A 19,069-nucleotide genomic window follows, 5' to 3' on the forward strand; every position below is an offset into this window, starting at 1 on the left:
TATATCTCTGAATATTACAATGTCCTCAGGAGCACTGGGGCTCAGGTGGTTAGGACACTGGATTGAGAATAATAAGTCTGCTTTGAGTGCTGCTGCATGGTGGGGTGAGCTCCCATCACTGGCTCCAGCTCCTTGACAGGGACATGAAAGGGCCCCCATGGGCATCTGCCTGGCAACAGTGATGTCACCGGGTAATCCTTTCATCCCAGAAGTGCCTTAAACGGTGCCTCGGAAATAAATGACATGGGGACTAAGTCTTCAGCGCAAAGCTAAGATATTTTGCTCCCCCCTGCCATTACCTGTAACGAGGTGGAGTCTTTGCATGGGGATCCTCCATATGGCTCAGGGCTTTCAAGGAACTATGATGTCTCTCTTCAAGGAATGAGATAGCATGATCTCAATTCCATTCACACAGAAGAACCAGTGAAAGGGGACCAAGTCCAGGTGCCTTTTCTTTCAACCAAATAGCCCAGTTAGTTTGGGAGGTGGAAAAAATGTGAGTTCCTTATCCTACTGGTTGTTTCTGAATCCATATGTGTACAAACTGGTTCCTAACTGCATGGTAAATAGTTGATCACAAAATTTTGCTTGCAGTTCAAATATAACATGAAGATGGAGTTTGATTACAAGAACTACAAACTGAGCCTTTTTTTTTCATTCTTGATGTTAACTTTAGGCAAAGCTGAAGGATGATATTTTTTGTTGTCTCCTCCCCCCCCCCAAAAAAAAAATTCTGTCAGCAATGCAGTCTTGGTGGAGACAGATCCTGAAACTGAGGGAAAGAACAACTTCTGTTGCTTAAAGGTCCTTCACCTTTAAATTAGAGAATCACCGGATACCTTTGCAAAGTGAGAAAAATGCCGGTAAGAGCAGAGACTTGTGGCTCTGGAGAGTGTTGATATTAATCATATAGATAGTTGGAGGTTTTATCCTACTAAAAGACTTGATGAATGGTGCAGATATTACTCATTTTCAGATAAATGATGAATAGAGCTGTAGTGGGATCAATTGTATCAGGGTGGTTATTAAGCTTGGAAAACAAATTTAGATATCTTGGTGAGAAGTTAAAAGTTAAATACAATACAATAGCAGAGTTGGAAGGGACCTTGGAGTCCAACCCCCTGCCTGGGCAAGAAACCCTATACCGATCCAGACAAATGGCTATCCAACATCTTCTTAAAGACTTCCAGTGTTGGCACATTCACAACTTCTGGAGGCAACTTCTGTTCCACTGAGCAATTGTTCTGATTAATTATTTAATCAATTAATTGATTAAAAGTTGGCATATTCAATGTAATTTTGGTGAAAGAAAAATCTGAAAAATGACAGCAGATAAGCTATAAGGTAAAAAGGAACAATTCAACTTCTCAAACTAGAGAAAGTTACTGATAATTTTCCACATACCAAAAGGAAGGGCTACTTCAAAAAGGTGGCAGAGCAGCTTCAAAACTCAGAATAGAAGATATTTCCTCCAAAGTGCATCTTCCCATCATTTCTCAGCAGAAAAAATGTGTGGCTGAATCATTTCACTATTACGAACACATAACGAAAAGGTGCAGGAACAGAGACATGCTGTAGATAACAATGTTATTTCAGAAAGAATCAAAAGCATTCCTAGGGAGAAGCCACGGTTTTAGAACACACCCACTGCTATTTCATCTTCAAGGGTTTCATATGAGCAGGAAATTTTGTTAGTAGCCATGGAGGGGGAAAAATCACTCGCATCAGGGAAGGAGCCAGCATCCATAGGAAGCTAACTTTGTTCCTCCTTAAGTTATATCTTGAGGAAAACAATCAGGGGAAGAAACCTTTAAAGAAGTCAGTGAGTTATATTTTTGAGGGAAAGAGACACAATACACTGCTGGTGTCCAAAATCAGTATGTTTCCCTATCCTCTCTGGGAAATTATGTGATTTTTTGTGTCTCTTAAAAAATAGTGAAATGGGAAGCTTAAACAAAATTTGTTTCAACCTCACTGTCTTGTTATAATAATTGTAAGAAAGACAACAACTAGCAACAAAATCCAAATCATTAGACTTAGACAGTACCGCTGTTGCCTTCACTGCTTCACTGAGATACGATTTAACTACTACTTAACTCATTCTGCCAACTTCCCCATGTATGGGACACTTATATAAGTTCAGGCTGCCCAACATTATATACCATGCTGTACCATATTTCTGAAAAATCATTCAAGTATTTGTAGAGAACTGCACAAGAAAATGGGGAGAATACAGATAGGCTTGCAATGCATGTGGAGCAAGAAATTATTGTTGAGGAAAGGAGGAAATTTATAAAATAGATTGAAACACAAATCTTGTTCTAGAACCACAGTATGGATTTTCCTTCAGAAAGCAATATTCTGATACCATTTGCAATAATTTACCATCTGCTTCCTGGAAACTGTTTTGAAAATGTCCTTGGTAATACGACTGCAAAACTTCAAGGGGCTGTGCAAATAACTGTGTGCAATAGAATATAGATATATCCTTCCATAGCAATCAAACAGTGAAATATTGGATTTTAAAATCCTTATGGAAAAATGGTAGAATATACAAAATCATCAATCACACATATTTTCATAGTTGGAGCTCTTGCATACCCCCCCCCATATATATATATATATATAAAAGGTTGGGTATCTGGATTTTATTGAACGACTTAAAATTAATTCAATTTTGTGAGAAGGATGACAGCTCAAATTATTATTAAAGCACCGTTCATTTACAATGGAAATATGAGAAATGTCTGGCTCTAGCTGAATGCTGCAGAAGTGAGCTTCTTTAAAATTAAAGATGAGTGAATGGTCCCGCATAAAAGTGTGAAAGTTGGCTGATTAAAACCTGGGATGATTGACTTGTTCTTCTGCTGTAGCGGATTGAGGGGGAGGGGGAACTTGTTGGGCATTAGTGAAAATTATCTGGGTGTCTTGATAGATGAACATGAGCCGACAATGTGATGCAACCACAGAAAAAGCAGAAGCCAACCTGATAGCCTGAAGACCTCAGCTGCTGCTCTACCTTAAGAGAGAAAGAAGGAGAAAACCGCTGAAGAAAGGCCAGCTAGTGACTACAGGCAGACTGGGGAAGACACTGAATGGCTTGAGAAATTTCAGAAGTCCAGGACCAGCCTGTACCAATGCAGTCATAATGAATGGTCAAGAATAAAACTTGTCTAACCGAAGGCCAGCTCATGTTCCAAGAAATGTATGCTTAAAGGCTTGCACAAGAATTGCTCAGTGCAGAAAGCACCACACAATTGTAGAAAAATCAAATTCTTCTGGCAACTATTATCATCAACATCAACCATGGGGGTATCATAGTAATTCATTAATTAGTTTTAGGGAGAGAGAGAGAATATTACAGTAGAGAATTCAGATTTTAAAACCTAATGCCATTATTTTATGTTCAGCCCAGTTGCTCAGCTAAATGCCTTGCATTTAGAAATATATTTAGTCACTCACAACTGGGGAGCAACAACATGCACAAGCTGAATTTCTGGAATATCTTTAAGGGTAGTCTTAGTTACAGTGCATTTCAACAATCCAACTGATAAGTTATTAGAGCATAAATGACTGAAAGTAGGCTTTCTCAATAATTAGGTAGGATTTAAAGTAAGTTGAGAAAGCTCTTTGTAACTTTGTAACTTTAATAAAATTTGTATGCCGCCCACTCCCTAGGGACTCTGGGCTCTAAATCCTTCTCCTTTTCAGATGGTAAGTATATTTCTCAATTTGCTTTAATATATGATAATATAATTGTGAAAAAATTGAGTATTACCCTGCTTATTTTTCAGAGCAAAATACTGAACCTTTGTCCCTGTTTGATAGAAAAACTAAGCATTTCCCTTTATTTGCATTTTTGTATAATAATAGACACTCATGAAAATTAAACTATCTTTTTTTTAAACTAAAATCAGTCTGGCATACAAAACTCACAGAGCTCAGGTTCCTAAAATATGAGAATAAAAATATTTAAATGTATGTTTTACCAAATTAAAATTACAAGCCAAAAGTAATAGAAGAAATGTCATAGTTTATTGTTTTAAGAAATCAAGGAAAAATGGCACTTTGTGGATAAAGTTTAACAGATAGTGAGGTGGAGAGTTGGGGAATCAAAACAGCTGAATAAAAATGCCATATCAATAGAGAAAGTAAACACTACCACTTAGATCACAAGCTTCTCCTTGGTTGTTGAAGGCATCTGTAACACCTATAGACACATCTAAAGCTATTTTTTTTCCTAATTTGAAAATGAAACCTTCTTAGATAGATTTGTTGTTATAGAAATGGCTAGTTTATATTATTATGAAAAAGAAAAAGTTGAGGGTAGATGTTAATGCCTTCTTTTACTGCAACAAAGGAGTCAGAAGTCAATGCCTTTCTTTCTTTTCCCCTTGCTTTCCCCCATTATCCACTTCCCTTTCTCCTTCCCTATTTTCCCTAATATTTACTTTTGTATTCTCTTCGTATGTCATATTATACATATTATAAATTAAGAAAAACTCTTTTGAATGCAGAAAACTAATGACATTTATGTGAATGTATTTGATGCCTGGGAGGTGAGGTTACTATATTTTGCTCTACTATGTGATGTCTGGAAATGTTGGTGGCCTCTGGATTAGAGGAATCAACATAAACAATGTTGAGTGCCATAGTAACTGCATAGGCATTCCTTCTTGCATGGACCTCAGATGTTAGGAAAAGGTGGCTTCCATTTGCAGAAATGATAAATCTGGAATGAGTGTTGCAGCATCTCGTAGATTGATACATTTTTAGCCTTCATGGATTATTATCTACCGTATCCTTGGCCTTTTTATTGACAACTTTTTAAAAATGGAATATATGAAAGAAAGAGAGTCGGGTGTCTGCTGTTGTGGTGAAAGTGCTGGTGTACAAACCAAGAGACTATGACTTCCATCTTAGGCATGAAAGCCAGTTGGATGGTTTGGGGCCAATTTGCCTCCCTCATCCCAATTCACCCCACAGGGTTATTTTTGTATTAAGATAGAAGGAGGAAGGAGCATCAGGTATGCTCTCCATCTTGAGTTACTTAAAAAAGTAACGGTGGGATAAAACAATCAAATAAAAATAAATAAGTTTGCCCTTCCTTAGCCTGTGTAACATACTATAACTTTTCTCCCCATTAGATAGCATTACATGTGGTGGGGAGAATATTGGAATAATAGATTGAATGTAAGTTATAAAACATATTGAGTTAAGATTACAAAGACAATAAATATTGTAAAGACAATATTTGGACAACAGTGTGGCACAGTAGGGAACTGATATAATTTCTTAGCCAAGAAAGATTAGGAAGTAACATCCTACAAAAATCACATAACTGAAAGTGTCATGTGTTACGTAGTTGCCTCTATTTTGTTTATCAAAAGATGATCTGTTCCCAATAGATTTATCTATTCCGAACAATTCTGGTCCTTACCATATAACAATCCAGTTATCTGTTACAATGGCAGATCTGGCTCAGGGTAGCACAGAAGTTTAAGTATATAAGTAACTGCTTTCAAACTGAGTACATTTTAATGCTATTGTGCCACTTTGACTATATGTGAATCCTAGCTCAACTGATTGCACGTAATAACATTCAGTCCCAATATTTGGAATTGCTAGTTCAGAATGCAATATTGCAGGGAACCATTCTATATAAAACAAATCCTTAAAAGACTATGCCATTGTGCCTAACTGACTTGAAGAAGGCTAGTGAATATGCAGAATGCAACAACTTCATCTTGGGCTGCAGCAACGATGGGCGGGGGGTAAGAGCTGCATAATTTCCCCTTAAAACTGGAACAGACTAACAAGAACGCTGCTTTGGAAATCACTAAAATAGTGGGTAAAATGCTGCTTGTAATCACTTCCATGAAGAACCTGCTGCTTGCATTAAGCAGTGGGTGCAGTAATGTGTAAAACACAAACTTAGAAGTTAAACATAAAATAGAATTTTCACTTCAAAGTAAATGTTAGTGGTTTATTCAGAGCTTATTTCTATTAACGTATGCTTAAGTTGGCAGCCTCAATTTATACAGTTTGCACAATAAAGTACCCAGCTGCATATTTTTGGCAGTGCCTATATGCAAAAAAATGATTTTGCTAAGAAAAGCTAAACACCGCTATCTTCAAGAAACGCTGTGTGGCTTCATCATGGCACAGGGATATTCCAGGGAATATGACTGAAGAACTTCCAGAGGTTATGGCAAGTACAGTAGTGGCCAAAATTGTGGAAACCTTTTGGAAAAAAGTGTACAGTATTTTTGAGGTTGAATGGGTAATAACACTGCTCTCATCACTCCAAATAAGACTGTCCCATTGTTCCTCTGTCCAGGTATCATGGGTTTTTAGCCCAGTTTAGTCTTTTCAACCTTTGTTTGAGAGATAAAAGTGGCTTTTTTTTGGTAGAATTCTAGATTTTAGGCCAAACTCCCGCAGTTTGTGCCGAACAGTCCTTACACTCAACTTCACATTGTATTGTGCCATTTCATCTTGTATACACCCAGATGTTTTTCTTCTGTCACGTAGGCACAGCCTCTTCATTCCTCTATCATCACTTGCTGTTCTGCACCTTTTTCTGCCTTTACAGTGTGGTTTTGTAGTGACTGAGTCTCCTTATACCGCTTCAAAAACTTAGAAATGACACCTTTGGTTACGTTTCTAACGATTTTTCTTCTAATTTCTTTATAACTGTAGCCTTGTTCACCTAGTAATACTATTTTACATTGCTTTCTGGGTGACCAGTCAACTCTTTGCACCATTACTTTAATTTTATTACACTTTACAAACTCAATGAAAGAACATAAAAAGCCCAACCAACTTGATAGCGATCACATAAGACACCGACAAATGTCCTCCTCTCAGCTTCAATACATGACATCAATAACTGAATCCTACTATGATCTGATTGGCTCATTGACAAAACAAGATGACACCTGATTGGCTCTCTAAACTCTCATGCTCATTGGCTACAATCAGATGAAGGGAAACTACCTGATATCAACCTAAGCAAGTTGTGCTTCCTTTTTCTGGTTATTTTCGTAGAATAAAGTTAATTGAACAAAGTTTGTTGCATCACATTGTTGATTACATTATCTTTCCATTGATATATAATTTTATGGTACTACTAAAAAAAGGAGGTGTTATTAGCCATCAAACCTCAAAAACACACTTTTCCACAATTTTGGCCACTACTGTATATAACTTCCCAGCAGGATCAGGGTATAAAGGTTATTCCAGTAGCCCAACTAAAGCAAGCAGGCCTTCATATTAGAAGATGTTAGAGATGGAAGGTCAATGCCCATGGCGCCAGTTCACATTGTTCAGGAGAAAACATCCTGTACATTTGCTAAGAAAACCACATGGCAAAGATATAAAATGATGGACAAGGGTCCCTCAACATACTACAGAGGAAACGCTGATGATCTTTTGGCAAAGTAATTATGTTTAGGACATGCTAAATTAAAGCTTTTGGGACATCTGATGTTGCCATAAAGGAAGGGAAAGAAAATCCAAAGCTGCAAAGGCAAAATTGCAATGGGAACAGAAGACACATGAACATGGGGAATCTCAATTCAGCCAAAGATGAAATTAAACAACTACAATTTGACGGTTTATCTTATGCATCAGTGATTTGAGATGAATTGGATATTCAGTCATAAGATAACTCTGTTTATTGCACAGGATATGAAAGTGGAGAAATTGCTTTTATAGTTGCTTTTATAGTTAGGAAGTGTATTGCAAAAACAGTAAAATGCAATCAATGACCACATTATTATCAATTAAACTTCTAGTCATCCAAGTTTATGTTCCAAACACTAATACAGGAGAAGAGGTTAATGAGCTTTATAATCAAGTTAAATTTGACATTGATGGAATATGCAATTCTAATTGCAGATTGGAACGCCAAAGTTGGGAATATTAAAGAAGAAAATATATTTGGATTGCATGTTTTAGGTAATTGAAATGAAGCAAGAGAATGGCTTATCAATTTCTGTTACTGCAGTGATTTCTTTATAGACAACTCTTGTTTCCAAACAATCAAAGTCATGCCTCTATCATGGGCATATCAACAGATGGACTGCATAAAAATTAAATTTACTACACTATTGCCAAAAGCAATTGAGCCAGGTTGTGCTACATACTCAATATAGTTCATACTGAGTGTAGAAGAGATCACAAAGAGGAGGAGCAGCAGGAAGAGGAGGTTCAGTTTCCACAAGTAAAAACTTGAGCATCTACCCACCATTTTAAAGGGGACATCAGGATCAGGAATTGCTTTGAAGTTCTGAATGTCATTGATAGAAAATCAGAGGAATTATGGAAGGAACTTAAGTCTTAAGTCATTACAGATAAATGTGAAGATGAAAAAACAGAACAAAGCGATCTGAAAGTTAGAATAAACCATGGAAATTTATAAGAAGAGAAGCAAAGCCAAAGCCCACAAAGAGAAAAATCTCAGGAAAGAACTTAATGTAAAAGTTTCAGACAGCAGAGACACAAAGTAGCATCACAACATCTGTAAACACATTGAGGATGAAAAATAGTCATGAAAAACAAGAAAAATATTCCAAAAGATGTCAAAAGAAGACTCGGAAAAGATTTAACAAACCGGTGGGAACATTCTGGGAAGGTCAATCTACATCCCAATAGAAAAAAAAGAGACTATTGTTAATATCTCATGGTAGCAAACCCAGCAATACCCTTCCCTATGTTGATGACATCATTCTGACAATCCAAATAAAAGGCTCTGCAAATTCTAATAATAAAAATTGGGGAGCACTATGAAAAATGGAAGTAAATTAAATATAAAGATGCCTGAGCTAATGATAACATGTACAAAAATGAGCTTCAGAACCGACAACCTAGATAACTTTTGATCATAAAGGTACAAGTAGTCAAGAATGCCTCAGAGAAGATACTCTATTTCCGTGATGTGCCCATGATAGGCAATCTTTGTTCAACGACCACAATTGGGATTGGCAACCTGGTTAAGTGAAACAGTTGCTACATGAAACTGTGACTGTTCCTATGATCTTACTGCAGCTTCCTTTTGCTTTACTGGCCTGCAAAAGTCATAAATACAAGGATAGGTTGCAAAGTTACTTTCTCATCACCACTATAAATATGAATGACTGTTAAAGGAGGCAGTCTCTAAATAAGGAGTACAAAGATTAGAAGAATGCAAGGAAGGATACTCCTCATGACGCTCAATGGAAGCAAAAGTTGGAGTTTGAAGAAGCAGAATTAAAAACTACTTTTGAGAGAACCATAGACAGAGGAGAAAGCAAACAAATGAAATCATCAAATCAGTCAACCCAGAGTTCTCACTCAAGGTACAAATAACCATAGTCAAATTATCCTTCGATACATCTGACACATTAGGTAGAAGTCGCAGTTTTCTGCAGAAGGTTGGAATGATGGGGACGAAAGAAGAGGATTACCAGATAGCAAAAAAAGGCAGACTTGGGTATACTGGCAATGAAGTTCAGGAGCCGTTACAGACAGATTGTCATGGGGAAAATCTATTGTATTTATGTGGTTGCTAAGACCTGACACCTCCCTGAAGGCACATTCTCAGTCAAAATTTTAATATGTTGTGAAATGTAAAGTAAAAATGCTTTTTCATGTTTTTAAGGAATGAATTTTTAATAACATAATCACAGAATGACAAAAGAAGGAATTATTACTCAGTTACATGGTCTAAATGACTTGATACTCTATGGAATCTCTAAAAATGTGGGTGCAGGTGTGTGTGGGGGATGCGTAGGTGTGTAACCGGTATTATACAATTAATATTCAAAGACATTTATATGGTATATTAATGGCATGTTTTGTTTGAAAAACAGTCTGAGCCTTGCAAAGCATTTACACTCAATTGGATGAAGCACTATTCTACTAGTAACTACTATTAAGTCATGAAACCTATGTTGTTTTACTGAAAACAGTAAATAAGAAAAAAGGAAACTTTGAAAATAGGATTATGGTTATTGACATTCACCAGCTATCTCACTGCTGTGACTCTCGGAAGGGGTAGATTTGATATCAATATCAAGTAAGGACAATTCCATTTAAGTCCTAATTAACAGAGAATTCAATTGTCTCGGTCTGGCATAGAGACTAGAAAAATTCACCAGCATGAATTTAATTCTTATTACTCTGTCTGCTCCTGAGGCTTAAATAGCAAGCAAATACCCCTTCCTTTAATGACAAAAATATTAAGAAGGGAAAAACGGAAAGCAACATGATTACTGTTTGAGACATTCATCTCAAGGTTATGAGATCGAATGAAGCATCTGTTGGAAAAAGAGATGGAAAAAAAACCATTAATAGTATAGTGAGATTAACCTGAACATTACACAATTATAGTTGGTAATTACAGTAGATAGCACCTTTACTAAAATTATTAATGCTTTGTGTAGATTTCCCTTTATTACTTGTGTTCAATATATGCTGATGAAAACAGCTTTAAATATTGTTTCGTAGATAGCACTGTTTGCCTTCCATAGAATTTCTCCCCATCATTTCCCTTTACTATTAATGCAACTATATAGTTTTCCCCTTAGGATCATGTAAATAAAAGAATCATCATAGCTGCTAAGTTGCAGAGGACTTCTTGTACAGCTTCTTCACACCTCGGTGTTTTCCAGGTCAGCTCTTATCTCTCAAGACATTGGATATTATTTTTTCTCTGAACTCTTGAGCTTTCATTCTTTTCTCTCCAGATCAATTATAGAATTGCCCATTACGGAGCTAAAGCTAAAGACCGACGCTTTTTTGCCTTTGTCCAGATAAGGGACTCATGAGGAAGAAAAAAAAGGAAGAAAAAAAGAAAAGAAAAAGTGGGAGGGAAGTCAGCATAATTAACAGGCTTTACACACACACACACACACACACAAACACCTTATGCATGGATTGTAAAGCAGACAAAGGCAGTGAGAAAGGTTGATAAAATATCATTTTTCAACAATCACACAGCGTAATAGATGGACCAATTAATTTGTTACCAGCTCATTTGTTTGATCTGTAAAAGTTGTACAAGAGGGGGCACCAAGATGTTTCAGTGCTTAGGGCACCAGTGAGCCTTAATCCACCACCGACTATACCAGCCTGCATACCAGATTTGGACTGCAAAATTTCAGGAATTTTGCAGACAGCAGGTTTCTGTGGTTATCTGAATTTTGCAGTACAGATCTGGCAGCCCTATTATAGCCCATGACTCTCTTGCATATGTTTTTCCATTATTTTCATTCTATTTCATAACAATAGGAAAGAAGTAGAGAAATTATAAAATTTCCACAATGCTCTACCATATTAAATATGCTTCTTCTAAAGGTTGTATATTTTTTTCCCCAAATGTGAGTGCATCTGAGCCAAAAGAATGTCTCTGTAAGTGTTTTTCAGAGTAGATAGAAAAAAATTTAGGAGGGAGGAAGGGAAAGAAGGAAGAGTAACTATGGGTTGTGTAAAAGCCACTCAAATCAGTTTAGGTCAAAATTATTCAAACATACGCCAGAGTCCCATCCAGTTAGTTTCATAATACTTCCCAACATCGGCTTTTCCTTGGATTTACCTTGTCATCCTCCAAATTACCATTATTGAGCAGAAAATGGTCTCCTTGGCTATTTCATTTGGGCTTAAGGAAAAAGCATTAAAATTCATTTTTAGTTCATTTGTAATGACTATATCAGCTTTTGCCAAAGATGGAGAAATACTTTAAATAACTTGGGTAGATTTGGCAACTACGCATTTTGATTTGGATAAAGGCAGTTTGCTTATGAAGCCCAAGATCTTGGGTTCAATGTGATTTTTCAATTCTGCCATTTTATTTTTACAATCATGCTAAATATTTCCCATATGAGATGCATGTTAATGGATATGTAATCAGATACTGCTCCTTTTTTTCTAGCATATATATATATATATATATATATATATATATATATATATATATATATATATATATATATATATATATATATATAATAGATAGATAGATAGATAGATAGATAGATAGATAGATAGATAGATAGATAGATAGATAGATAGATAGAGATAGATATGATATGATATAGATATAGATATTGGAAAAGAAAAATAATCCTAGACCATTAAATTATGTTATGTTATGGATTTTTCCCCCTGAGTATTGTGAAAGGACAGATCATTTGAGCAAATTAGCCTTTTAAAAACAGCATTTTATTTAGCTTATTCAAAATCCACCTGCCATTATGGAGATTAACTACGTTCTTGTTCTAATGAATTGAAATATACATCTATTCAGCAACTGTCATTATTTGAAGTTGTTAGCTTATCTTCCCTTTATTCTTAAAATAATTGTACTATATGGCATGATTAAGTTGCTTTATAATGGCTTCACTTCACATTTGTCTTACTTCAGATTATTCTTACTAGAACTATAGAACAAGATGCTCAAGACATGCCATTATTATGTAAATTAAAACCCAGAGTGTTATTTCAAGTTTGTAGAAGTAAGATTCATATTTACCTACATCCTGCAGCAAGAGATCCATTTGGTGTACTTTCACTATGAAATTTGTATTCCAAATTTTAATAAAATTTATTTATCTTTGCAAATTTGTCCTTGGAACAATGCATGATGGTGGATATGCAACTGTTACTTCAGACAAAACCCCTATGTTTGACTTTGCCTCTTCCTTGTTAAATTTAGAAATGGGACCGTTTTAGATGAGCTCATCATAACACAGATCTTCTTTCTTGGCTACAGTACAATAAAGGGAATAAAATATAAAATGATGCTCATCTCCTTCAAATGGTATTCATTGAAAAAACCCACAATTTGTTTGAAACAACCACAAATACAAGAGGCTTGGAGAGCCTGTCTTTGGTCCCATACATTGGTGGGATTCAAAAAAATTTACTACCGGTTCTGTGGGTGTGGCTTTGTGGTCATGGCATGTATTTGTGGGCGTGGCTTTGTGGGCATGGTGGACAAATGTTACTGCAAAATCCCCATTCCCACCCCACCCCACTAATCTGCTTTCCAGCTCCGTTCTCGTGTTCAGGGCAACAAAAGAAGATCAGCTGGGATGCTGTGAAGCAGCGAGGGCAGGGCCAGCCTATTTGCCAGTTCTCCCAACTACTCAAAATTTCTCAGTAGCATCTTTGGTCCCATAACTGATTTGATATGGCTTTCCCAGTTTCAGTCTCTAATTTTCATACATACATACATACATACATACATACATACATACATACATACACACACACACACACACACACACACACACACACACATACACACACACACACACACACACACACACAACATACGGGGCTGCAAACATTCTTAATATTGTCCCAGTTCTACTGGATTCTGCAACCTTTTTCAACAATACTAACAGCAACAAAAGAAATAAAATTCTGGAAAAGCTTTTTAATATATTACCTTTTTTCACATTGAATGTCATCTGTTTAGGTGACCTTCAGTAGCAGTTCTTCAGATGGTATGATGTGTCTTCAGTTAGTCACTTAGAAGCACAAGCAATGTGGTGAGGTGATAGAGTCCTATTGCTGAAATGATGATCTGAGAGAAAAAATGGATAGTAAGTTTTGTTAGCCTTTAAATGATATTCCATTTAATTATTTCAAGAATCTAATCTACAATTAAGATCTGAATCTGAATAAATGAACAGATAAAAACTTCTTTTCAATAATATTTATCAAATGCAAACGAAGAGAATCTGCCTCTCCAAAAGAGCTTAAAAGTTTTAAATAAATAACATTTCCAGAATATGCCAGAGAATACTGTATATTCCAAGTATATTGAAGTATATTACTTCACAGTGTGGACTTCAAACAAATCATTTGCAAACTGGATTTAATAAAGAAGTTTTAATGTACAAAACCAAGGTCTCCTCCATTAAAAGGAGTAGTTTTCCCCCTTATTTTCTATAATGATTTGCTCAAGTGATGACGCCATGATGCTGTGAGTTTGACATCCCTGGTTTATACGAATCGCTAAGGAGAACTAAAGAGGATATTTGTTCATGCAAACTCATGTCCAGAGGCTGACTTTAATTTTTCACACAAGCAGTAGTTACTTACAATGGCTGTTCAAGCTGTCATTTGCAGTTGAAAATTATGTATATATTCCTGCACCTTCAGATTGCAGTAGAGATTTCACTCTCCCTGAAATAGGACTTACGTTTTTTAAAGTTATTAAATGAATTATCTGTATTAAGAGGATTCAGCTTTCATACACTTTGTTAAAAATTAACGCATTAGCATTTTAGAAAAGTGCCATACATAAATATGTTTACTATATTCATTTCATTTTTTAATGAAAGAAGAACCATTGGATTTTGTTCAAAAATCTTCACCTCTTTGATTTGATAAAATACATAGCAAATCATAGATAAAAGTGACTGATTAGCATCAACTGAAGAAAATTATTTTCACACCACAACATCTTTTCACAAAACATCAATCTTGTTTAATATCTTATGGGAATTATGGTCTATTAGGAAAAAATTAAGGAAAGAAAGTGAAGAGAGAGAGTGTGTGCGTGTGTGTATGTGTAAAATAGCCGGAGCAGAAAATATAAACACCAAAGGATGAGTTTCATATGTGCACTGAAGGTGCATTCTAATTATTTTAAAGAAAATTTCCAAAGAAATGTCTTTCTACTTATAGACCTGCACAGATATTTTTCTCCACTGATCATCTTTAAATAGGATTTTCAAGTGTGTTTGTTCTTAACACTCATTTTAGATAAACACATATTAATTTCAAAATCATTTACCCATCACAGATATGGTCAAGAATTCAGTATGCTGCATCTCCTAGTCAGTGGTGGGATTCAAAAGTTTTTGCTACTGGTTCTGTGGGCGGGGCTTTGTGGGCGGGGCTTTGTGAGCATGGCAGCGGAAGATTCCCATTCCCTCCCCACCCCACTAACCTGCTTTCCAGCTCTGTTCTCCTGTTCAGGATAATAAAAGAAGATCAGCTGGGCCATGCTATTTGCCGGTTCTCTGAACTACTCAAAATTTCAGCACAATATGTGAACCAGAGTATCTGGTTGAGAGTCTCTTTGAGAGTGGGTGGCATACAAATTAATTAATTAAATAAATAAATAGATCAATATATTTCCCATATTTTCCTTTGAATGGCTTCAGTGACCTCATCCAGACTGCAAACAGTATAAATAGTATATTGTTAAGTAGTATATTGTTTTTTTCTGGTAAGACTAGGGGAAAAATATTTATTTTGAAATAGGGAGAAATTTTGCCATGGACCTAAAATATCAAGGGAAAATTTGTGAGGATTTCTGAAACTTTTGTCAGTCTGCTGATAAGACGGCTTGCGGAGACAAATGGTTAAGGAAAAGGTTGAGAAGCATCTGTTGAAAATGTTCTGGTATATTGTGTCTTGACTTGATAAAGGAGGCTGAAATGGTTCGTTTCCACTCTAACGATTCTATGAAACAGCTAAATCAGTTATAGGAATAGCATTCTGTGGGAAATGTAATATCCACACTATTATCAACAGTTCATTGGTCTGTAAAGAGATTTTCCATTAGCTGTTATTACTGAAGATTAATTGTGGACATGTACACAGCTACTTTCCAGCTACTTAAAGAAATGACTTGTGAATCAGAAGAAAATGGGTCTTGTTAATTTTTTTCTTTCTTTTTAAGAAAGGTAAACATCAATTTTGGGGAGGAAAAAGGCTCTTTGCTTAGTTTAGAAACAGTCCATATATCCCCCCCCCCACCTTAAACACACAACACCGTTACTGTAATAATGTGATGAAACACCAATAATCTTATTTGCCTATGCATAACTATCACTTGCCATAGGATAAGTCATGTCTACAGTATTCTAAGACCCATTGTGAAACTACCTTTTGTATATCCACTTACATTACTTCCACATTCTCACATTCAACTGCAAGTCATGAAGCTGATTGTGTCTTGTGTTAGCCATTTTCCCAGTTGTCTTTTGTTATCTTCCATCTTGCCATGATACAGAAACAAAGGAAACTGCACTAACGTTCCCACTCAAGGATCCAAAAAACTGTTGCTCTAGATTTTTTTTAGTTGAGCATCTTTTATGTAAGTTTGGACTCCATTCCCAGAATTTTTAGTTAACATGGCCCAAGAGCCACAAAACCGTATATCAGAAAAGCATCATGTTTATTTCCTAAGCCTTGACAAAAACTTACATACAGAGGAAGTAGATCGTCTGCTGATCAGATCTTGAAGCAAAGCTACAGCTCTTTTTTTTCCATATCCAAATGCTGATTCCTATCATGTTTGCGAGTTTAAAGGTCTTTGTGTTTGCTTCCATGAAACTTCCTATTTGCCTAATTCTTTTTGCCTGCCTAAATGAAAGAAGACATTCACTTCCCACTTGATTCATCTGAAAAGAAATCATGTTTCCCCTCATCTACAAAGTGCAAATAGAGGCCATCGCCAGAGACTTGTTTGACCCATTATGCTTTGTTATTTTTAGCCAGAGTGCACATTTCTGACACAACTCATATCACACATAAAATCAGTGCCTTTCTGGTGGAAGAAGCTCTGTTAAAAATCATTACAGGACACGGCTAGCTGGCAGATTATTTTCATAGCATTTCATTCTGCTGGAGGACAAAATATTGGGGGGGAGAGGAGACAGCTCTGTGGATTTGTTATATATCGTTTAACACAAGCCTGCTTATTTGCAAGTGGATAGTGATGAAAAGGAATTATAGGGTTATTGTAACCAGTTGAAGCAATTCAAGCTCCATAACAACTTCAACTGAAGCAATTTATAAGAACCAGATGGTGCATCTTTGGTGGCTATGAAAAACGGAGGGAAAAAGTCAGTGATGCAAAATTCCTCCCAAGCCAGAAATGTGCTCTGTGACCTTAGGCAAAGCACGGCTCTTTCACTGATTCATAAGCATCGATATTGCTAGCTGACTATGGGGTTGAACAATCAGTGAAAATACATGCAAAATGTTCTACAAATACAACATTATTTACCAGGATGTAACATAACTGATCACATTAAAAGCAAATTTGGTGGAAATAAAAAGCTACCGTTTGTGCATTTTGGTGAGACTTAGTTGGTGGAACAAAGATGCAAAATGGCTAAGAGCATATTTTTATGTGGCTGGACACCAATGATTAATTTTCTGGCTTCATGTAGGATATGTTTTGCTGCTTGTTTAATCGTATTGGACCTATTTTAGGCAGACACATTTTCTGTCTTGATATGAGTAAAAAACAACATATAGTCAGGAAGAACTCAAACTCCTCCCCAAAGAAGATGGGGAACAGATGTAGCTCTAGACCAGTCTTTCTCAACCTTGGCCTTTGAAAGATGTGCAGACTTCAACTCCCAAAAGTTCCCCAACCACTATAGGTTACATGGCATTTTCACATTATAATGCTATGTATGTATATTATAAATATTGCCTATTAATTCTTGGCCTGTGCTGATTTTCAGCTCCATAATCACCAGCCAATATTACCAAATAGTCTCCAGGCTGGGAATCATAGGAATGCAAAATCCAACTTGAGAAGACATTTGGCTATAGCTGAACTGCACATTACCAGTAGCCAATAGGTTACAACCACTCATTTGGCAACCAACCATTCAAGATTATGGTGGTGCCAAACAAGGGGAACTTATAACTGCAAAGTGATTGGCTGTCAGGTGTCCCAGATGTTTCTACAGGGTCACTGGCATTTTGGTGGGAGGAATGGAGTGGTCTGTATATGAAGTTTCTGTTTCCCTGCAATGATGTAGTGTGGGAGGGGCTTGGTTAGCATTGCTTTAAATAGCTGGTTTTAAGTGAGAAGCTTCGGTTCTTTCCTAGATGTCTTGTTATCACAAACCTTTCAATAAAAGCTCCTTTTGGAACAACTGCATTTTCAAGAGTCCTAGGCAAGATCTTACATTGGCTACTGCTATGCCCGAGCAGTCATGTGAGCATGCTCTGGGTGTTTAGTGCCCAGCTTGCCATTATATTTCAGTGATCCATGGTCATGTGATCAGGATTCCCAACATTTCCTGCCAGCATTCCAAAAGCAAAGCCAATTGGGAAGCTAGCAGGAAGTTAGAAATTGTTCCCACTTCTTTTATGCCCATAATGTTTACCTACAGCACTTCCCTGCCCACTGAGGCACCTGCATCCCACCTCCTGTGCTTTATATCATATGGCACACCACCCCCTTATAGCTCTCACCCACCAGACTGCTTACTTGCCATTTCCACCTCCTCCCTGTTAACAGTCTGTGTAACTTGGGGCTATGATGACAACAGGGGCTGCTGGGATTGCTGTGTGATGTGATCGTGTAACATTGCACTTTATAAATGCCCCCTTAGAGATGGAAACCCCGATCTCATTTGCTGTCATAATCCAAGGACTACCTGAAAAAGTCACGATTTATCAGTACAACATTCCCATCAGAGTTGTTTTGGGGCTTAAAAATGAGAAAGCTTCATGTAAATTAGCTACTTGAGGAACGGTAGAATATAAAAGAAACAAATAAATAATATACCAGCTCTCCATTGAAGTTGGTGTATGTATGTATGTATGTATGTATGTATGTATGTATGTATGTATGTATAATTAGAAGTTAAAGCAGCCATTTAGCTCAAATCTGAAATACACTCAGAAACCAAATTGAGGCCTCGTATCAGTTCACTGGCCAAAAAATTGCCATACTGATTCTTTCTTTTCCCTGAAGAATGCAGATATTATTAACCTCAGAGTCCCTTTGTGGCAGACAGAGCATGGAGAGAGATTTCCTGCAAAAATGCCATATATTTAGACATTAGCCAAGAGTGAGGATCCGTTCCAAGTTGACTGCTTTTTCTCCTGAAGAAAGAGTGGGGGTATAATTTAGGGGCATTTTTAAAGGAACGTTCATCTATACTTGTGTTTTAATGCCAAGTTTACATGTTAACAAACGTCTTGGGGTATGGAGTAAGCACTATCTTCTCATCACTGCCTCATACACAGAAGGTGCAGTTCCCTGAGAAGGAAAAAGCAATCCAGGAAAACCATTTTATCACACATTTGTGCT

The sequence above is a fragment of the Thamnophis elegans genome, chromosome 8 (assembly GCF_009769535.1).
Source record: "Thamnophis elegans isolate rThaEle1 chromosome 8, rThaEle1.pri, whole genome shotgun sequence".
Classification (NCBI taxonomy): domain Eukaryota; kingdom Metazoa; phylum Chordata; class Lepidosauria; order Squamata; family Colubridae; genus Thamnophis; species Thamnophis elegans.